The sequence below is a fragment of the Mirounga angustirostris genome, unplaced genomic scaffold (genome assembly GCF_029215605.1).
Source record: "Mirounga angustirostris isolate CCGP_5_RB_7025 unplaced genomic scaffold, mMirAng1.0.hap1 SCAF_3, whole genome shotgun sequence".
Lineage (NCBI taxonomy): Eukaryota > Metazoa > Chordata > Mammalia > Carnivora > Phocidae > Mirounga > Mirounga angustirostris.
The window spans coordinates 186773772-186797014 of NW_026991711.1; the positions used below are offsets into that span (position 1 = coordinate 186773772).

At 39.5% G+C, this 23243-nt stretch overlaps 1 protein-coding gene across 1 annotated transcript in view; it reads left to right on the forward strand.

Moving 5' to 3' along the window:
• The window catches only part of CAB39 (calcium binding protein 39), an 86278-nt gene that overhangs the window by 37079 nt on the left and 25956 nt on the right, over positions 1-23243 (forward strand). The window lies entirely within an intron of this gene.

Genomic DNA, 23243 nt, shown 5'->3' on the forward strand with positions numbered 1-23243 from the left:
CCTTTCTTAAGGACCTTAGCAGTATCTTAGTCCTTAATACTCTTTCTAAAATACCTCCCCTGCTTTAAACCTGCCATGCGGACTCCTCCCATGGCACACAAGGCACTTCATGACCTGGTCTCTGTTTCTCTAGGTGATTTCCAACCCCACTTCCCCTTATTCTATGTGCTCTAACAATCTCAACTTATCTCTGTTAGAGCAACTGAAGCAAATAATCAGCTATACTGTTTTTAATGCCTTTATCTTATCTACCCCTTCCATTTCCACCTCAGCCGCCATTCATCTTTCAGAACGACCCTATACCTTTCTTTTCCTAGATGGCTTCCCAGAGTACTCCCTTTCCTACCTCATCCTTGTCCCCTAAAAGATACCTCTCCCTTTTGGCCACCTCCTTTGGAAATGCCAGCACTGCCGCCATCTTGAACATGATTTTATTTGTGTCGGATTTTTGTCTCCCTTATTAGAACATGAACTCTTTGACCCATGTGTTATTCCTGGTCCACTTGTGCCCTCCACAGTTCCTGATTCCCATGGGCTGGATACCTACTATTGTTTGAATGAGTGTTTCAAACATTCATTGGAATGACATTTTCCACCCCGTTGTTTATTTTAGAAGGTTGTTTCCTGTCTTGGGTTATTGAATATTAGACTGTTTAACATCTTTTTAAGTCTACCTGTGTTCCTATGAAGAAAAGAAGTTCATACTCATGGGATTAGGATTTGTGACAGGCTACTCAGTAGATCTTCCATGGAAATTCTAGATAGTTTCTTGCATTCCCATAGTAAGATATAGATAAATGTTAATGGTATGATAAAACTTTAAAAAAAAAAAAAAGTCTGGTGTAATAGATGATAGCTAGATTCTTGTATTTGTGTTTGCATTCAGTCTGCTGTCTTATGTTATTTTGGTTGAAGTATATAAAGAAAATCTGGCCCATACAGATATATAGGTGGAAAAGGGAGGTATATTTTAAGAAAAGCCTTTCAGATAATTTTGAATATTTTTTATACCAAACCAAAATTCAACAATTGATAGTTCCTTGGTTGTAATAGAATCTGAAAGTATATGAATAAACTTTTCATGCTCTGCATTTTGAAAAGATCTTTTATCCATGCATGATTTTCTAACATTCATCATTTAGAAAGTATCGGATCGCTGACACAAACACATCTTCCAAATGCTGACACATTATACATTATAAAAAATTCACATTTTTCAGTATTACCACTAATCCCATCAGAAAAGTCCAAGTATTGGAAAGTGGTCGGACTTACGCCTGTTGTATTCAAAACTGAAATTTGATAACAAATACTCTTGGGTGTTTTCCCTAAAAGTGACAGGTTTACTCTATTCACTTTCAAGAAAATGTCTGCCAGATTTCCAGGCCTGAATGATTTGTCAGTTTTCTTTCAAGTAAAAATGATTTTCCATTAAAAAAGTGGCTTGTTCAGCTCACAGCTCAAACGGTCATACAAGTACTTTTCCTTAAGACAGCCAATTATACTTTAATTAGGGGTAGAAAGTGCTTTATGCACACTTGCCATTTATCACACCAAATGTTAAAAAGACGTATGTGTATTCAGAGATCAAAATTTAATAAAATGAATATTTCGTTCCTGCTTCCTCATGACATTCCTAAGTGAAACTGACTTTGTTTGTTTGTTACCTGAGTGCATGATGATGAAGATTACAGTGATGGCAGTACAGTTTGCTGCCCATGTCTTGACTTGGGCTCGGGGGGTCTGTGCCATCAGTGCAAATGGCAGTATAGCAGAAAAAGGCAAATAATGTGCTCGTATTGATTGAAAATAGTTTTGGCCTCACGGTCCCCTTGAAAGGGTCTCAAGGGCCCCCAGAGGTCAACGGTTTGAAATCTGTGGGAGTTAATGGAAGGTGTATGTGCATAGGTGGGTTGCATCGGGTAGGGGGAGTATCCTAATTTTGAGGAGTCATATGAAGCCTCATTGAGGAGGTGGCACTGGAGATGAGTTCTGTGATTATACAAAGCAAGTTTAGGGTTGTCTGGATGGCTCAGTCGGTTAAACATCCACCTCTTGGTTTCAGCTCAGGTCATGATCTCAGGGTTGTGGGATCAAGCGCTGCTCTCTCTCTCTCTCACAAATAAATAAATAAATAAATAAAAATAAATCTTTAGAAAGCAAGTTCAGTCTCTGTTGGAATCCACATCATCTACTTTACTCAACCAGTAGTTTTCAACCAGGGGCAATTTTCCCCTTTACATTTGGCAATATCTAGAGACATTATTGGTTTTAACACTGGAGGGACGGCTCCAGCTGGCATCTAGTTAGTATAGGCCAGAGATACTGCTAAATATGGAAAAGCCCCCCACAACAAGGAATTATTTGGCCCAAAATGTCAGTAACACTGAGGTTGAGAACTACTGCTTTAAACCTTAGCAAGAATAGACTTCCTACTATTAGGATAAACAAAGCAAAGAAAAATAGTTGAATTTATGAAAAATAAATTTCATTTCAAAGGAAAGGGATGACTCTGAAAGGCAACCCATGCAAATTACTTATTCTGAAGTAGATTAAGAAGAGGGAGGAGGACCCCTAAATTTCTGACTCACCTTGTTATCAAGATTCAAAAGGAAGTAGCAACTGATGCAGATGGTGAAGAGGGAACTGAGACCTGAAAACAGTGAAAAGATAAAAATCTGATCACTCAATTAAAAACCATGAGAAACAACTTTGACCTCATACTTAAGACTGAAAACTTGAAGGTAGTCCCGTTAAAACCATGCTTGCTATGACTTATTTAGTTTGTTCTGGAAATCTAGCCAGTACATAAAGAAATGGCTTAGAAGTAAAAAATAATAAAGCTACTGCAAATAAACAGGGGAAATTACATTGTTGAGATATTCATATATCTGTATAAAACACAAGTAAACCAGTGTGAAAATGAGAGTTCGCAAGGGCAGCTAAGTCAATAGAAAATTCATAGCATCCCTAAATGCAATCAGAACTATCTAGAAATTGTAATATTTTAAGAAAGTATTTCATTTACAGTAGCAACAAAAGAAAGTACAGATGTCTGGGAAAACTTTCATCAGGAAGTGTGAAGAACCTGTTTGAAGAAAACTATAAAACCTTGTTCAGAGACACCAAAGAATACCTGGTCCATGTTATGAGCTGGCATATAGTTAAGATGCCATTTCTTCTCAAATTAATTTTTAAGCTTAAAGCAATTTAATTCAAATTACAGTAGGATCTTTTTGTAACTTAAAAATTATTCTGAAGTTCTAGAAGAATAAATAAAATAGCTACAAAGTTGTGGCAGGATTGAAGGAATTTAAATTCTACTTTGTTTTGAAACAAAACAAAAACATCCACTCACAGTCTTTCCAACCATAGTTAATGAAACTTGGTCCTTCTTGTTTTTCAGGCCAAAAGTCTGGCGTCATCCATGACTCCTTTCTCATTTCCCAAATCCAATTGATGAAGCAAATCCATTCACTTTATCTGGTTTAAAAGCCAGAATCTAACCATGTCTCCCATTTTGCTAGTTACCACTCTGGTCTGAGCTACCATTATCTCTGCTCTGGATTACTACAGTATCCTTTTAACTGGTCTCTCTTGCCTCCCTACAAGCATAGTGGTTCTTTCAAAACATGAGCCAAATATTTCCCTTAGAATAAAAGTCAGAGGCCTTACAAGGGTCTGAACTAAGTTCTACAGGCCAATTCCTTGCCTAGGCCTATTTTTGTAAGGCTGGTGAGCTAAGACTGGTTTTTACATTTTTTAAAGGTTTGGTTTAAGAAGCAAAGAAGAATATGCAACAGAGATCTTATGTGGCCTGCGAAGCTTAAAATATTTACTGTCTACCCTTTAGCAGAAAAATACATGATGACCCTTTCCCTGGACATTCAGGTCTATGGCTTCAATGGTCCCTTCTCCAGGTTCTCCCCCAACATTGACTTCCTTTCTTCATACACTCCAGTCTTGCTTTTGCCTTTAAGCCTTTGCATGTGGCTGTTTCTTTTGCCTAGAATGTTCTTCCTCCAGCTCTCTGCTTGGCTTACTCCCTTATCACCTTCAAGTCTTTGCTCAAATGTCACTTTTCACCCAACCCCCTATTTAAAATGCATCTGTCCTCTCTGGCATTCCTGTTCCTCTTGATCTTGCTCTATTTCCCTTTGTAGCACTTAACATTTTTAATATACTAATGATGTTTGTTTATTCTTTCTTCCCCCTGTTAGACTCTAAACCTTCCAAAGATAGCTCAGTAACTATTTGCATTTATTTGAAAGTGGAATACAAAGCACAGTTAACTTGAAATTCTGTTACCTTGTAACTCTGAACTCTTAATTCCTACTGAATAGGATAAAACAGATATTACTGAGAATATGTAACAATCTGTATTTTGAGTTTGTGACTAATAAGAGTGTATAATAGTCAGGTATCTTCTAGATTTTTATGACGTTGGCCAAGTATCACATTCCCTTTTAGTGCTACCACACATCGAAGTAGTGAGATAAATGACCCTTCTCAAAAGATCTACCCTGTTGGTCTTAGTGTCTTCCAAATAGTTTTATGTTCATTAATTATCTTCCCCTGTAGTTCAGGATGCTCAGAGGACGTTTTTAATGATTGGATGAATAATTATACTCAGTGGACATGATTAGTGGATCACTCAGAGCTTCTAGGCAGGGTTCTAGTGATCTGTTGTAAGATACTGTCCTCAACTCTAAGCTGTTGATTTGTTGTTATTGATTTATATGAAGAGAATTAAGGGCTTACTAGCAGCGTTTGTGAATGACAAATATTGTAGAAGGATAGTAAATTCTGTATGTAACTGACTCTGGTATCAGAGGAGGGTTAGTTAGCTAGGGGTGGTGGAGCAGAGGTTGAAGGAAGGGCATGGTCTTAACTGATAAAATGCAATACAGAAAAAACTACAGCTTTGGACTAGAATCTTAAGAAAATAAAAACAAAAACCAAAAAAACCAGACTAGATGCCAAAGGCATCTAAAAGAGAATCACTAAAAATAACTTGATTAAACCAAAAGAAGGCAGAAAAAGAGGAAAAGGGGGATTAAAGAACAGATGGGACAAATGGAAAATAAACAGCAAGATGATAGACTCAAATACCATTATCAATAATCACATTAAATATAAATGGTCTGGGGGCGCCTGGGTGGCTCAGTTCGTTAAGCGACTGCATTCGGCTCAGGTCATGATCCTGGAGTCTCCGGATCGAGTCCCGCATTGGGCTTCCTGCTCGGCAGGGAGTCTGCTTCTCCCTCTGACCCTCCCCCCTCTCATGTGCTCTCTCTCTCTCATTCTCTCTGTCTCAAATAAATAAATAAAATCTTTAAAAAAAAATAAAATAAAATAAAATAAATGGTCTGAATACTTCAATTAAAAGGCAGAGATCGTAAGACTGAATGAAAAAGCCCTAACTTTATGTGCCTATAAGAAATGAACTTTAAAGATAATGACACAGGGGTGCCTGGGTGGCTCAGTCAGTTGAGCCTCTGACTCTTGATTTTGGCTCAGGTCATGCTCTCAGGGTCATGGGATCAAGCCCCCCACATCAGGCTCTGTGCTCAGTGTGGAGTCTGCTTGGGATGCTCTCTCTCCCTCTCCCTCTGCCCCTCCCCCCACTTGTGCTTTTGCTCTTTCTAAATAAATAAATATTTTATAAATAAATAAAGATAATGACACAATTAGGTTACAAGGATGGAAGAAGATATACCATATTAATACTTGTCAAAAGAAAAAGCTGGAGTGCCTCTATTAATATCAGTCAAAAGTAGATTTCAGAGCAAAGAATATTACCAGAGATAAACTCATTTCATGATAAAATAGAGGTTAATTAATCCAAGGGACATAACAATCCTAACTATTTATGCACCTAGTAACAGAGCCTTAAAGCAAAATAAAGTAAAAACTGATAAAATTGCAAGGTAAGTCAGTCAAATCCACAATTATAATTGGAAATTTCAGTACCTCAATCTCAATACTTGATAGAACAAGATACTATCAACCAACTTGGTCTGATGGATAGGTATAGAACCACAGCAGAACACTCCTACATCCTTTTGACATATGGCACATTTTTAGTAAGTGTAGACCATATTTTGGGCCTGAAAAGAAGTTCTAATACATGTAAATGAATAAATTTATATAACATATGTTCTGTGACTACAGTAGAATTAAATTAGACATCAATAACAGTCTTGGAAAAATTCCAGAATATTTGGAAACTAAACATACTTCCGAAATCATGGATCAAAGAAATTAGAAAGTTATTTGAGTAGTATAAAAATAAAAACACAACATCAGAATTAGTCTGATGTTGCCAAAACATTAGTTGGGGAAATTTTGTAGCACTAGATGCAAATATTAGAAGAAAGGTCTTAGTGCCTACCTTAAGAAACCAGAAAAAGAAGAGCAAATTAAACAGAGTAAGAAGAAAGGAAATAAATAAAGATCAAAGCAGAAATCTGTTAAATAAAAATCAGGGAAAAAATCAAAACCAAACTTCTTTGAGAAGATGAATAAAATTGATAAACTCTAGCTAGGACTGATCAGGAGAAAACACACATCACCAGTATCTGCATTGAAAGAGTTGACATCACTACAGATTCTACAGATATTAAAAAGGGTGATAAGGGGATATTATAAACAACTTCATGCCAATAAATTTGACAACTTAGATGAAATGGGCAGATTCTTTGAAAGACATAACTTGCCCAGGCTCACTCAAGAAAAAAAATGAATTAACTTTAATAGCCCTATATCCATTAAAGTAAGTCAAAATTTACTTAGTAATTCTCTCCCAAAGGAAAATCTAGGCATAGTTTCACTAAAGATTTCTACCAAACATTTAAGGAAGAAATAACACAATTTCTACATAAACTTTTTTAGAAAATTTAAGAAAAAATAGTTCTTAACTCATTCTGTGAAGCCAGGATTATCCTGATACCAAAACCAAAGACATTACAAAAAAACTGTAGACTAATATCCCTTATGAACATAGATGCACAAGTTATAAACTAAATTTTAGCAAATTGAATCTAACAGTAGGACCATACATCATGACCAAGTGATACATTATTTCTAGAACCCATGGCTGGTTTAACATTCAAAAATCAATCAATGGAATTCATTGTATTGACAAACTACATGTCAGTAGATGAAAAGAAAGAAGGGGAAAAAAAAAAAAAAAGATCCTGATAAAAACTCTCAGCAAATTAGGAATAGAACAACCTAACAAGGAGTAGCTACAAAAACCCTACAGCTAGCACTACATACATAATGATGAAAGGCTGAATCATGTATCTCCAAGATCAGGAATAAGAAAGGAGGGAAAAAAAAGAAAAAGGGACAGGAATAAGAAAGGGGGGGGAAGGAAAAAGGGACAGGAACAAGAAGGGGGGGGAGAAAAAGGGACAGGAATAAGAAAGGGGGGAAAAAAAGAAAAAGGGATGTTCACTTTTATCACTTCTTTTCAGCCTTGTTCCGGGAGTTTCTAGCCTGTGCAGGCAGGCAAGAAAAAAATAAAACGCATGAAAAGGAAGAAGTAAAACTGTCTTTATTTGTGGATGACATGATCATCTACATAGAAAAGCTGAAGGAATTTACAAAAAAGCTAGTAGAACTAATACATAAGTTCAGCAAGGTCACAGGTTACAACATCAATATACAAAGAACAATTGTATTTCTGTATAATAGCAATGAAAAACCCAAAATTGAAATTAGAAAAAAAATCATTTGGGGTAGTATCAAAAAAATATGAAACATTTAGGGATAATCTTACAAACGAAGTGAAAGACCTATACACTGAAAACTACAAAATCTTGCTAAGAGTTGAAAGACTTAAATAAGTGAGAGAGATACCTGTTCGTGGGTTGGAAGACTCAGTGTTGTTAAAATGTCAGTTCTCCCCAAATTGTGATTTATAGATTCATCCCAATCCTAGCAGGCTTTTTTATAGAAATTGACAAGCTGGCTCTAAAATTTGTATGGAGATGCAAAGGACCTACAGTTAAAACAAATTGGAACAAAAACAAAGTTGGAGGGTTCACACCATCTGATTTCAAGAATTCTAAAGGTACAGTAATCAAAACAGTGTGGCATCAACACCAGTGGAACAGAACAGAATTAAACTTACATGTGTATGGAAAATTTTTGACAAAGGAACAAATGCAATTCCAAAGGGTAGTTGTTTCAACAATTGGTGCTGAAACAGTTTGATAACCGCATATACAAAAAAAATGTTAGACCCATAACTCATGCCATATACGAAAATTAACTCAAAGTGGATCACACAACTAAATGTAAAACCTAAAATTATAAAGCATCTAATAAAAGCAAATAGAAAATCTTTGTGACCTTGGGCTAGGCAAAGAATTCTTAGGTATGATACCAAAAGCATACTCTATTAAAAGAAAAAATTCATAAATCGGAATTCATCAGCACTAAAACTTTCTGCTCTTCAAAAGACACTTAAAGAATGAAAAGACAAGCCACAGAAAGAGGAAAAATCTTTGCAAAGCATATATCTGATAAAAGATTTCATCCAGAATATACAAAGAACTCTGAAAACTTAACAATATGAAAACAGACAATCCAGTAAAAAGTGGGCAAGAAATCCAAATATACACTTACCCAAAGAAAATACACAGCTTTCAGGTAAGCACTTGAAAAGATGTTAATCGGGCGCCTGGGTGGCTCAGATGGTTGGGCGTCTGCCTTCGGCTCAGGTCATGATCCCAGAGTCCTGGGATCAAGTCCCGCATCGGGCTCTCTGCTCCTTTGGAGCCTGCTTCTCCCTCTGCCTCTCTCTCTCTCTGTCTCTCATGAATAAATAAATTAAATCTTTAAAAAAAAAAAAAAGAAGTTAATCATTAGGGAATTGCAAAGTAAAACCATGAGGAAATACCACTACACACCATTAGAATGGCAAAAATTGAAAACTCAGGCTATACCAAATGATGATTATGCAGAACATCTGGAACTGCTATTGGGAATGTAAGACGAGAAACCACTACCAAAAACAGTTTAACAGTTTCTTAAAAAGCTAATTTTGCATCTAGCATCCATTCCTAGGTGTTTACCCAAGAGAACAAAAAATATATGTCCACACATAAGACTTGTACATAACTGTTGATAGACATTATCTATAATAGTGTAAAGTAGGAAATAGTCCAGGTGTGTGAATAAACCAGTTGTGGTACATCCATAGAAAGGAATACTACTTAGCAATAAAAAAGAAGGAGCTGTTCCTGTACACAACAACATGAACAGATCTCAAAATAATTATGTTGAGTGAAAGAAACCAGCTTATAAAGAATACATAAGGTATGGTTCTGTTTCTATAAAACTCTGGATAGCTATAATGACAGAAAGCAGATCAGTGATTGCTTTGGGATTGGCAGGGATGTGGAGGGTTAGAGTAGGGTTGGCAAAGTAGGGGACTTCAGAGGGCTCTTGGTGGTGATGGATATGTTTAATCTCTTGATGGGTTCATGGGTATATACATAAGTCCGAACTTATCAAATTGTACACTTTAAAATCTGTGTGGTTTCTTTTATGTCAATTATAATTCAATAAAGAGAGTAAGAAAGGACTATCCATGGACCAGCTGAGAGAGATGGCTTACAAACCATATACATTTGCCCTAAGAATAGATCATGTAGTAAAGCACCTAGAAAAATTACTGAAAGCCTAGGTGGCAATGATAGAAATAAAGTATTTAAATTCAAAGTGATCATCTGCTGTATGTAGACCAGTCTGTACTTGAGGATGTAGAGAAACTAGAATGTGTTGAGGGAGGAATGTCCACCTGGCACAGAAATTGAGAACTCTGCATGAGGAATAATTGAATAAACTGGAGATGTGAAGTAGAGAAAGAATAAAATGTGAGCCCTAAGCCCTTAGTAAAATGTCTTTAGGGGATCATCTTATGTGAGGAAAGGGAAGGTTCCAGATGGTGGCAGGAGATAGAATTAAAACCTGTAAGTGGAAGTAAAACAGGGAGTCCAATTTCATCTTGCTATTAGGAAAAATAGTAGGTGGAAATTGGCTTCCCTGCGAGAGAGCAGGTTTCTGTCTCTGGATATGTGTTTGGCACAGGCTAAGAGCCCACTTAGGTCTTGTAAGAAGGAATACAAGCTTTGCATGGTTGACGCATCCTTATGCTGAAACAACACCATTATTTTGCAAGGTGCCTTCATAGAGAATAGGCGTCGGTCTTATTTTGAGGTATAATAGTTTCCTGTCATTATTCTCATGATCCATATAAAGAAAGCTGTTGCTTTAATATAACCCATTGTATTGGAGTCAGAGGTGGAATTCACTCCTAGCTCTGCCAGACCCATGGTGAATCTCTGCCTGTTTCTGCTTTACTCATATCCATGGGCATTTTCTCATTCATTTCTTGTGATCTTATAGACAAAATGATAAATACAACATTCGAATGCTTATGCCCCTGTTTGTAATATGTTGGTATTTTTATTTGTTTTATATGGTACACAGCTGCCATCTTAAGAATTGTATATAATACAAATACATTAGTCCCTTAGGAACCATGCCACACCTTTTTAAAAGAATTTGAAAACTATTTTCCTTATACTTTTAGGGGGAAAAATGATTTATCTTACCCATCCTTATTTTTAGGTATCTGGGGCATGGGGGTGGAGTGGGATGGGGTGAAATTTGTTCTTTCATTGCTAACAGCCACGTAAATCTGTGTATCTAATGACTATTTACACACTCTTTGCCCACTGCATGCTGTATAAGGAAGGTATGACTGCCTTGTTCAGCTTATACTTGGGTCCCTTCAGCACTGTGAATGCATGTGTTCAGTGTTGAATGGCTATATTCACTCATTTCATGAGAGGAATAAGTTTGCTCTATGTTGGCATATTTAAGAGGGGCAAAGGGGAGTAGCCTTTTCTAGCATGACCATTTAACAGTGACTCATGGTTACTCAACTTGTTTAGAGTAATCTTTGACACCAAAAGGTTATTAATAGGTTATTCTTAGACCATGATCTTTCAGCTTAGACTACTCAGGCATTTTCTTTAGTAGGGAGGTATGTGTGTGTGTTTGTAGGAGTTGTTTGTTTGTTTTTTTTTTAATTAACACAAGAATTAATGTGAAAATAGAATTGTTTTTATCAAATGTTTGGCACCAACAGTATTTTTCAGTTTACTTTTAGATTCCATCTCACATCCTTTATCTTAATTTACTTTGATTTAAAAACTTCCTTTTTTCAATGAGGTCATGTAATAGATCCCTTTTTGAGAATGAATTGATATTTAAGGCATTAAACATAGATTGGTACATATGTAGAGGACACTTGTTTAAAATGATTCTTTTGCTCAAGAGTAGATACAAAGAAATTCAAAAAAAGAAAAATATAAGACAAGGGGTGCCTGGGTGGCTCAGCTAGTTAAGTGCCTGACTCTTGGTTTTGGTTCAGGTCATGATCTCTGGGTCCTGAGATTGAGCCCCACCTTGGGCTCCGTGTTCAGTGGGGAGTCTGCTTCCTCTCTCTCTCTCTCAAATAAATAAATCTTCAAAACAAAGATATAAGACAAACTATAAATGATTTAAGCCTCCCTCCTCCCCCCACCAAAAAATCTGAGCTCTTTGAGGCATTTCTCAATAATAACTAGTTACATGTAAATTATAATAAATTTGATTATATAAACTAATGGTGAACAGAAGCATGGAAAATTTGCTTAGTAGATCATTTCAAAATTGTTCCTAAAAAAGATGGCTTAATAAACAATGATTCCCATCTGAATTATGTTTCCTTATGCCAGGTTTCGTGTGCATGGTGGTTGGAAGGACAGGCTCTTACAAAAGATGACTTCAATACTTCCATTGTCATCTTTTGCAGAAGATTCCCAACTTGATCGAATCCACAGACATTTTAGTGCCCTCATCTCTGTGGGCAGATAGATGGGCACACAGATCAAATTTTGTCCCTATTCTTAAGGAGTTTATAATCTACTAGAGGAAATAGGTTTATATATAAATAACATAATGTAGTATAGAGAGACTTGGAGATATGAATGAAATTCCGTGGGAACCAGGAGGATAAAACAGTGCGTACTGACCTGTCTCAGAGACAGGTACAGATACAGCTTTAAGTTTGAAGTGACATTTGAACTGGATTTTAAGGTGTTGCCAGGCAAAGAGTGAGAGGGAATGGAATGTGAAACAGTTTATGTCCAGAACATGGTGACAAGTTCAGAGGGACATTATAGGCTGACTGACTGGATAGAGGGGAGTGGTGGGAAGTGAGGCTGCAGGTGTAGGTTGTAGTAGATTGACAAAGGCCTTATATACAATCTAAAGATGTATATACTGAGGGAGCTGCAGAAATCTTTGTGGTGGTGGTTTTGCCTTGTTTTAAATCTATTTTTAAATAATTATTCATAAGTTTCAAAAAAGTATACAGGGGGAGCCCTTGTACCTTTCCCCCAGTTCCCCCCAGTGGTAAAATGGCACATAACTATGTCCAATATCAAGACCAGGAAATTGACATTGATACAGTCCACAGGCCTTGTTCAATTTCATGAGTTTTATGTGTGTGTGTGTGCGCGCGCACCCACGCGTGTGTCTAGCTGTGTGGTTTCTTTGTAACCACCACCACACTCAAGACACAGAACTGTTCCATCACCACAAGGCCCCCCTTGCTATCCCTTTATAGCCACCCCCATCCTCTCTCCTTCCCTAACCCTTGCTGGCAACCACAAATAATTTTGCTATTTCAAGAATATTTTATAAATAGAATCGTACAGTGTACAACCTTTTGAGACTGGCTTTTTTTCACTCAGCTGAATTCCCACAAGATCAATGCAAGTGGTTGTGAGTAGTGATAATTCCTTTTGATTGCTGAGTTTTACTAGTCCATTCTGTGGATGTGCCCCAGTGTGTTTAATCAGTCACCCATTGAAGGACATCTAGACTGCTTCCAGTTTTGGGGTATTACAAATAAAACTACTGTGGACATTTTTGTACAGGTTTTGTATGAACGTAGGTTTTCATTCCTCTGGGATAAATGCCCAAGAGTACAATTCTTGGGTCGTACGGTAACTGCATGTTTAGTTTGCAAGAAACCACCAAACTCTTTTCCAGCGTCGGTGTACCACTTTTCATTCCCACTAGCAAGGTTTCATGTCAGAGATGAGGTGAGATAGGAAGCGTGTTGGAGAAGATGGACATAATGGCAGAAGATGAACATCGTGAGAGAACTCTGGTGACAGGGAAAGCTAAAGGATGAGAAGAAGCAAGAGATGAGACTAGATTTCTGAGGGAGAATTTGAGAGGATTTGATAGTTGTATACTAACTCTAGGGTCACATAACCTCTGGCCTATTTTCTCCCCACCAGATATTTTCCAGTGCATGAGTCAATAAACTGTGGCCCAGGACAGCCCATTACCTGGTTTAATAAATAAAGTTTTATTGGAACACAGCCATGCCCGTTCATTGACGATGGCCTGTGGCAGCGGAGTTGACTGGTTGTGACAGACACTATATGACCCACAAAAAGCTTGCTACCTACTTATCTAAAGAAACTTTGATGTTTCTGATGAAACAGACTAAAGCAGGGATTCTTATTTTGGTTAGAAATGGGGGCTAGGGAAAGTGTGTGTTTGTGTATGTGTATTTTGCTTTTAAACTTAGTGTTCCAAAGGTGTGCTCTAGATAGAGAAGCTGACCATGGTTTCAGGTGCTCCTTCTTCCTTTGTCTGTTTTTTTAGTTTTACTTTATCCTCATTTGTATGTTGGGATTCTACGTAAGATTTTTATTTTAAAAAGTGGTGATGGACAGTAGGGAGCAGGATATCAGTGGCCCCAAAAGGATTTTAAAAACCACTTGGGGCATCCGGGTGGCGCAATTGGCTAAGCGCCTGGCTCTTGTTTCAGCTCAGGTCTAGATCTCAGAGTCGTGAGATTGAGCCCTGTGTTGGGCTCCGCAGAGAGTCTACTCAAGACTCACTCAGGGTGCCTGGGTGGCTCAGTCGTTAAGCGTCTGCCTTCGGCTCAGGTCATGATTCCAGGGTCCTGGGATCGAGCCCCGCATCGGGCTCCCTGCTCCGCGGAAAGCCTGCTTTTCTGTCTCCCACTCCCCCTGCTTTGTGTTCCCTCTCAAAAAAAAAAAAAAAAAAAAAAAAGACTCCTTCTCCCTCTCCCTCTCCCTCTCCACCCCCCTGCCCCCTGCTGCTTACGCATGCTCTCTCTCAAATAAGCAAATCTTCTTTAAAAATCCACTTATTTGTATGATCTCTGATGTTCCTTTCAACATTTAAGATGCTCTGATTCCATATTGCAGCGTCGCTCTAAATTTCACATTTCAATTCATAATTCATTTTCTCTGAGAAAATTGGTTGGTCTGTCTCCTCCTGACTGAAGAAGTGTTGCCTTGGGCGCCTGGCTGGCTCAGTCAGGAGAGCATGCGACTCTTGATCTCTGGGTTGTAAGTTTGAGCCCCATGTTTAGTGTAGAGATTACTTAAAAATAAAATCTTTTTAAAAAAGAAAGAAGTGTTGCCTTTATGTTCCTGGCTCACAACCTTAGTCATCAGATCTTTCTCCTTACTTCAGCATCTATTTGCCAAAGCCCTGTTCATTTGAAGTCATTTGGTGGGGGAAGAGGAGGCTGACATCTGCAACTTCTCTCTCTTTCTCTTTTCCTAAGCACTCTGTAGGTAACAAGGGGTTGCGAGGCGTCTGGGTTGGTGTAGGAGAGAGCTGTGCTCCTTCCATTATGCCTAATGGTTGTGATTGATACATATATAATCTCTTTATATTTAAAGCTCCTCCTCATTCCACTACCGCATGAAATGACTCCTGTTGACACGGTAGGATATCTGCACAGATTCTCATTCATATGTCCCCCCGCCCTCTCTCTCCCCGGGCAAATAAGTAATGAATGTGGGAGCATATTATTCTGTAACCTGGTTTATCTTTCAGGTTTAATGTTAACATCTTTGCATTGTCAGTATAGATCTACTTAATTACCTTTAAAGCTTGCCGTGGTCTTCCATTTTATGGGGACATTATAATTTAACCAGTTCAATGGGATAACTTTTCATCTAATTCTTTGCTATTATAAATCACACTGCTTATACTTATATCTTTGTGTAATTATCTATTTCCCTAGGGTAAATTCCTGGAAGTATAATGTGTGATTTATAGAGCTATTACACCTTTTAAAGCTTTTTGATACATTTTGCCAAATTGCCATCCAGTGTGTTGTACCAATTTATTTCTCACCCACCAGACTTCTTTTTGAAGTCTTTACCTCTGGCAGGAGGGAAAAAATATTGTACCATTTTAACTTAATTATTATTTTAAAGCAGACTATCTTTTTTTAAAGGGTTTTTTTGCCTTATAATTTATAAATCAGGCATATCTATACTTTAAACATATTACTTTTGCTGTGTTTATCTTTAAATGTGCTTTATATTTAAAGTTAGGTTTACCTAGTTAACTTTATTAAAAATTGAGGGTAAGAGAGTGGGCAGACCCAGTTTTCTGAAAACCCCACAACCCCGTGCCTGCACCTGTCAGTAGCCACCTTGTCACCTTTCACTCCTACTATGAAGCCACTTTGAGATCTGCTGATAGTTGGGCCTTGTTGCGTCCAGAGGGGGAGTGGGTGAAATGGCTATGAGCACGTCAGGGACATGGTCTAGAAGCACTAATGGGTAAGTGAATATCTCCTTTTGTCTTCTGAAATTTTTTCACATCATTGCTTTGTGTTTCAGTGGTTGCCACTAATGATGGTAAAATAGTACAGTGATGGGTACTGTGGGAACATTGGGCTTAAGGCTAGAGCTTTAACACAAAACCTTCTGAGTTTTTGGAGGTCTTAATGTAGGCCATTTTTACTAGTGTTTGGCTTACTAATTTCTTAATTTCCCACTTTGCTGTGTTTTTTAATGGGAAAACAGGCAGTGGAAAGACTCCCAGCCTTAGTTCTAATTGGAGAAGTTATTATATGGATACTACACTTAAAAATTTGAAGTAGTTCCTGTGTCCTCCCCCTGGGAGGAAAAGTGATACAGTTCTGATATTGTTACCAGTGAAGTGAGTGTGCAATGTGAACTTCGGAATACTGGTCACTACTTAAGTTGATCCTGTAACTTAAATTGTTTAATTTAAAAATATCTCTTGGAGATATTAACTAAAAATAAAGTTTGTTACCAGTCCGTTGTACGTGGAAGTCAGTGAGGCTTCTGGCAGAGGATTAATATGCCTCCCCCCCGGCAGTATCGACAGTGCTTCTCAACTTGGAGCCTTGACCCTGAGAAGCTCTCTCAAGCCCCAGATTCTTTTCTCTGTGACTTTGCTCCACTGGGTATCCCCAAATTCCCACTGTGTGTGGCTCAGAAAGCCTCAAGAAAACAACTAAGAACTTCTGTGCTTCTTACCTAGACAGGGCAACAGCATGATCCACAGCAGCATGATTAGTGAGGCATGATCCACATCGTTTTCCAGTCAAGTGAGTGGCTGGTCATGAGGGGGCTAATTCTTTCACGTGCTTCTCTTCATGACCATGTATTTGTGAAACAGTTGGCTGCTCTTAGTAGTCTGTGCCCATGAAACTTAATATGATGCTCACTGGCCACCCAAGGGTAGCATCGGTGTCCCAGAACACCGTGTTCAACTGACTGAAATGTCTTAGACAATTGAGTCCATTAACAAAATCCTGAAGTCAGACCGTGTGCAAGTCACCATCATAGACATTGGAGCAGGGAGGGAATAAAAACGTGTAAGCAGGACTTTTCCAAAGCCCTGTAATAAGTTTGGGAAATGAGAGGTAGAGATGAGAAGATCTGACCCTACAAGGCCGGGGGCTGAAACAGGGTAACAACTGCTGTGGCATCAGAGGAGGAGAGCGGGGGAAGTGAGGGAAGGCTTTGTGGGTGTGGGGGCTCCGACGGTGGAGAGGAGTAGTGTGAGCACTCAGGGTTGCTTGAGGAGAGACAAAGATGTCAGGGCGAGAGAGTGAGGAGAGAGGATGGGGCAGTAGAGAATTGGAAGAGCCTTTATTTGGAATTTGAGATCTTAAGGTATGGAATCTGCACCTTCCACGAGGCCACACAACTAGCAAAATTGCCCATGGGGGACTGGAGGCAAGAGGCCCTTTCTCCAGCACACATATATAGAGCCATCAGCCTAGGAACTCAGGAGGGCTGCCTCTCACCTGTGAAGAAAAAGCAAAATAAGAGAGTAGGTGAACTTTTTAGACTTATAAAATGATTGCAGAAAGAGTTTCTTTCTTTTCTCCCAGCTTCCCCAAATGTTAACATTTTTCATAACCAGTCTAATGATCAGAATCAGGAAACTGACATTTATATGATAATATTAACTAATCCATGGGTCTCTCTCAGATTCATCAGTTGTTCTACTCATGTCCTTTTTCTGGCCCAGGATCCAGTTCAGGATGACACATTGCATTTATTTGTCACATCTCCTTAATTCTCCTTTAATCTGGAACAGTGTCCCAGTCTTCCATTGACTCCCATGACCTGGACACTTTTGAAGAGTACTGGCCAGTTGTTTTGTAGACTGTTCCTTAGTTTGGGTTTGGCTGATGTTTCCTCATGATTCAATGCAGGTGGTGCCTTTTTGGCAAGAAAATCCCAGAAGTAATGCTGTACACTTGGCGGTGCCCGGAGGCACATGAGGTCAATGGTCCCGTTACCATTGCCTTACTTCTGTCACATGGTTATGATGGTGTCTGCATGTGAAAGTACTGTTTTTCCTTTTGTCATTAATAAGTCTCTTGAGGGGATTGGGCATCTTTTTTAAAAGTCCCCCAAGTGATTCTGGTGTGTGTCCAGGGTTGGGATGGAGGATGGCAGAAGTACATCAAGATGGATGGAGAAGTTGAGGGTGTTTTCATTATGAAGTCTTACCTCAACATGGAAAGAGTGAAGCAAGATGTTCAGATAGGGAGCAGAGAGAGAGGGACACTGAAGTCTCTTGAGGAAAATGGAGCAATTTTGACGCATCTGCTACTAGGCGTTACTGGTTGGAAATAATGCAGTCGGAAGAAATGTTTCTGACTGGATTGAAGGCTGTCGAACATCATGAATGTTAGCAGACTAAGTGTACACAGGTTTCCAGCACTTTCTCTACAGTGTTCAGAACCCTGGAAGCTGAAGTAGAGAAAGTTTCAGTGAAGGACATCCAGCATTATTTAGGGGAACAAGAGATCCGTTGCTGTGGGCATGCACAGCACTGAAACGTGCAGTCTTTTTTTTTTAATGAATTTTTTTTTGACTTATTTATTTATTTGAGAGAGCGAGAATGAGAGAGAGAGAGAGAGTACATGAGATGGGGGAGGGTCAGAGGGAGAAGCAAGCTCCCTGCCGAGCAGGGAGCCCGATGCGGGACTCGATCCCGGGACTCCAGGACCATGACCTGAGCCGAAGGCAGCTGCTCAACCGACTGAGCCACCCAGGCGCCCCCTGAAACGTGCAGTCTTAGTGGGACAGGTAACATGGTCATTAAGGAGCCCCATGGATGAGGTAATACGATCGTCTCAGCAGCTTGAAAGGGTATCATGCTTGGAGAAGCAGTAAGTGTGACTCCCTTACTCGGTAGCTGTGAAGGGACAGACGGGGAGGTGCAATAAGGAGGATGTGGTCAGAGAGGCAGAGAACATGTTGACTTAATGCCAGGAGGCCAGAGATGGGGGACTAGGCAGGCTCCCAGATGTGAATGCCGATAAAGGGCGCCAAGCCAAACCTACACAAGAACAGACAAGTTTATTTGTTCTGTATGCTATCTTCATTCAGTAAACACTTGACGCATCACCTTTTCTGGTGAAATACTTCTTAAGGTTTTCTGATCTTTTCTTTTTTTTTTTTTAATTTATTTACTTGAGAGAGAGTAAGGGAGATCACAAGCAGCGGGGAGGGGAAGAGGGAGAAGCAGACTCCGTGCTGAGCAGGGAGCCCAATGTGGGACTCGATCCCAGGACCCTGGGATCATGACCTGAGACGAAGGCAGACACTTAACCGACTGAGCCACCCAGGTGCCCAAGGTTTTCTGATGATCTTTTAGGAAACTTTGGACATCTTTTTTTTTTTTAAGGTTTTGTTTAATCAACTTGTAATTATCCATATAATGGGGAACAGAAATCACACAAGTAGTTGAAATATGCATAAAATTATAAGTCATCAGTTGAAATATGAACTTAATCTCTCTCATGTATCAGGACTGCTAATAAATAATAAGGTTGATGAGTTTTAGTTTTTTTATATCATGCTGCTAATTATCCTCTGTAGGTGGCAACTAAGCTTGGATGTAAAAGTAAAATGTAAATTGTAAAACATACAATTCTGAAGTAGAGTGAAAAGTGAAAGTATTCTTCTTCCCTGTCCTCATAGGCAGACTATGCTCAGTTTGGGGTGTCTTCTTCCAGACTGTTCTCTGTGAGAACACAGGGATTTGTTTTCATTGCTCACTCCTGTAGCTCTGTCAGGTAGATTGCCTTTCTTGGATCACTATGTTTTTTAGGAATTCCTTGCCTTCATGGTGTGGTAACATCACATTTTCCTACATCCAGTTTTCATCTGGATTTTTTTTTTATATCCTGGTGCTCAAGATTACTGATTTTCAACCATTCATCAAGCATGTATAGTGTACCTGCCAGCGCTGGGCCACTGATGGAGTAGAAGGGAACACATTAATTAGAAATCACAAGGAAAAGCAGAATTACATACAACTGTGAGAAAAGAAGCATGTGGTGGTGGTGAATTTAACGAGAAAAGTCTCCTCTGAGGAAGTGATCATTGAGCTGAGAGATGAAGGAAGAATGTGAGTTGGCCAAGAGGTGGGGGCAGGGCGTGGGCCTAGGAGGCCACATATGCGGGGATCCTGAAAGGATACCAGTGTGACCAGAGGAGTGGCATAGAGATGGTGGGGGAGGAACTGTAGTGCAGAGTAAGGTTAGACAGGGAGGGTCAGACCATGCAGGGTCTTAGGGGCCATGTTAAGAAATTTTCTCCATCCCAAGAGTAATAGGTAATTGGAGCATTTTTGAAGCAGAAGTCATGACAATCGTATTTGTATTAAGAAAGGATCATTCTAGTTGTGATGTGGAGAATGGATTATAGGGAAATCAGTCAGTGGGCTACTTAGACTGGTCCAGGCAAGAATTGTGTGGACTCTGATTGCGGACTCTGATGGGGGTGGGGGGATGGGGGGTATGGGGATAAATGGATGGATTTGGGAGACATGATGGTGAATTAGATATTGAGGTGGGGTGAGAAAGAGGGAAGGGTTGAGGATGGCTTCTGAGTTTCCAACATGCATAAGAGCATCAGTAGTGGTATCATTCCCTGAAATAGAGAACAAGGGAAGAATATCAGGCATTAGGGCAAGATCATGAGTTCTGTTTTCAATTGCATTAGGTTTGAGGTACCTTGAGACATTCAAGTGGAGACATTTCAGATAGGCTGCTGAATGTACTAATAGGAGAACTGGATTAGAGATAGGCATCTGTGAGGTATCTGCATTGAGGTGTTAATTAAAGCTGTGGGTGTGGATGACATCACTTTGGGAGAGATGATAGAATGAGAAGAATAGGCCTTGTACCCTGCCTTGAGGAATTCCCAATATTTAAATGGCCATGTCAAGAGGGATGAGCCAAGAAGGAGGCCAAAGGAGCAACCAAGGAGACAGGCAGGAAAAATTAGGGTGGTGGTGAGTCACAGAGAACAAGGGAGGAGCAGTTTTAAAAGAAGGGTGTAATCAACACCTTCAGATGCTGCCAAGAGCTAACATGTACTAAAGACAGAGAATTGTATTTCCTGGCAGGCAGGTCTTTGGTGACTGGCTAAAAGCTGTGAAGTGCTAGGTGGAGAAGCCCCATGGGATTGGGCTGGGAGGGACCGGGAAGGAGATGTGGACTATAGCACACACAGGTGGATGCTTTTTAGAGGTTTGTTTACAGGTGGGCAGTAGCCGGGAGGGGGCTATGGTGTTAGCCAAGGGAGAGCTTGTTTGATTTTGTTAATGGGAGTCTTGATCATATTTAAAACTGATTGGAAGGAAAAATCAAGTGAGAGGGAGTTGGCTGTATGATAAAAGGAGGTGAGAAAATGGACGAGTCAGTTCCTCAGAAATCCAGAGGGTGAGTGGAATCCAGAAGCATCCACATAAGCAGACGAGTACAGTGGTTAGCAGATATGGGAATGCCATGGTTGTCCCCCCTCCAATCCATAATATAGGTGACAGTGTCTTCTGAGAGGGAAGAAGAGGGCTTTACATGTGGGTCCGGGTTGCCTTTCATCTGAGAAATACTGTAAGTTGCTTTCGATTTCCTTGCTTCTCTCCTTCCTGTTGTTGTTGTTTTTAATATCTTTATTGAGATAACTCACACAATTCACCCAAAGTGTACATTTCAGTGGTTTTTAGTTTATTCACAGATAATGTGCAACCATAACCATAGTCAATTTTGGAACATTTCATCACTTCAAAAAGAAACCTCATACCTTTTAGCTATCACCCCCCTCCCTTCTTATTCATCTTTTGCTGTCAGAGAAAGCATAGAGTATGGTCTGAATTCAAATCTAAAATCATATCATGATTTCATAGAAGAGCATATGTAAGCTGAGGCATATGAAAGGTTGCCAAGAGCCTCAAAATGGTGATCTAGCCAGAGATGCACAGGGGGCTGAGGCCTACTACTTAGGATCACTAGTATAAAATCAACAGATAATAAACTCAGGAAATGCACTAAATGCCAAGCTCTTCCCTGTCAGAGAAAATCGTCTTAAGAATAAAGATTAATAAAATGAAATTACAGAAGTAACATATGTAATTAGCTTTTAAGAGAGCATTTTCTCTTGATAAATGATTTTATCTACTGGCCCCCAAAAAGTACATTTTGGGGAACTTAAACTTGGTATATGGGATGATGAGCTGCTGTCAGAAATCTAAGGCATTCACAGAATAGGGCAGTAACAGCTGAACGGAGAAGGTAAAGATTCTGTGGACCACTGATACTGAAGAAGTTCTGCATAGGATTAGTAGGATGATCTTACACATTTAGAAAAGAAAGTCGGAGTCAGTAAAAATCAGCATAGGCTTAGGAAAAAGGTCATACCAAATTAATTTAATTTCATTGTCTTATATTCAGGAAATGTGGAAGAAATACTATCCAGCACAGGGTAAGGGGGTCAAGGGGTGCCGACCCCCCACACAGTCAAAAATCCACATAAAACTTTTGACTCCCCCAGAATTTAACTACTAGTAGCCTACAGCTGACCGTAAGTCTTGCTGATAACATCGAGTTACCACATTTTGTACGTTATATGTATCGTATGCTGTATTCTTAAAGTCAGCTAGAGGAAAGAAAATGTCGTTAAGAGAATCATAAGGAAGAGCAAATACATTTCTAGTACTGTCCTGTAAAAAATGCGTGTATAAGCGGACTAGCACAGTTCAGACCCTTGTTGTTCAAGGGTCAAATGTTATTTTATCCAAGTATTTAACAAAAAGTCTTTTGAACATGATTTGGGAATAGGTTTATATGTAAGTGGCTGAGAGACCATGCCCAAAGATTATTAGTAGATGGTTAATGAAAAGAGCATGATGATTCAAAGGCATAATGGTAGGTTCCGTTCAGAATTATTTCCTTTTCGGTGTTTTGGTTAATGATTGAGGCCGTGGGAGGTATACCTATCAGATTTGCAGATAATGCAGATATGAGAGTGATAGCTGGTATGTTGGATGTCCTTCAGAATCCAGAAGTAGGTCCACAGTGTTGAACAATGGGCTGTTAACGAGGTTCAGTTAAATAGCGAGAAGAGGTAAGGCCTTCATTGCATGCAGTGTCACTCAGAGACCTGGCTTCAGTGAATTACATGATTTAATTGCAAAAATTCTTAAGGGTAGCCTCGGGCTACATTACCATTTGTGACATTTATGGGGAAGTCGTGGTCTAGTGTCTTCTGCATCATTCCATCCTAGACGGGATTGCAACATTAGCCTTACCTTTCGTAAAAGAATAGTTGAAGAAGCTGAGAGGAGGTTTTCTGGAGAAGCCGAGAGATGGGCAGGCTGCTCCCTGACTGTGGGTGTGTTCCTCACGTGCACAGGCTTATCGGTACTCCGCTGAAGAAGCAGTGTGTCTTTGCACACCTCTCTCCTCTCTGGTACTCTGCCCTGCAGATTCCCAGCTCTGTCTCCTCAACTCCTGGAGACCCCCCCCTCCCTGCGCTGGGGCCTAG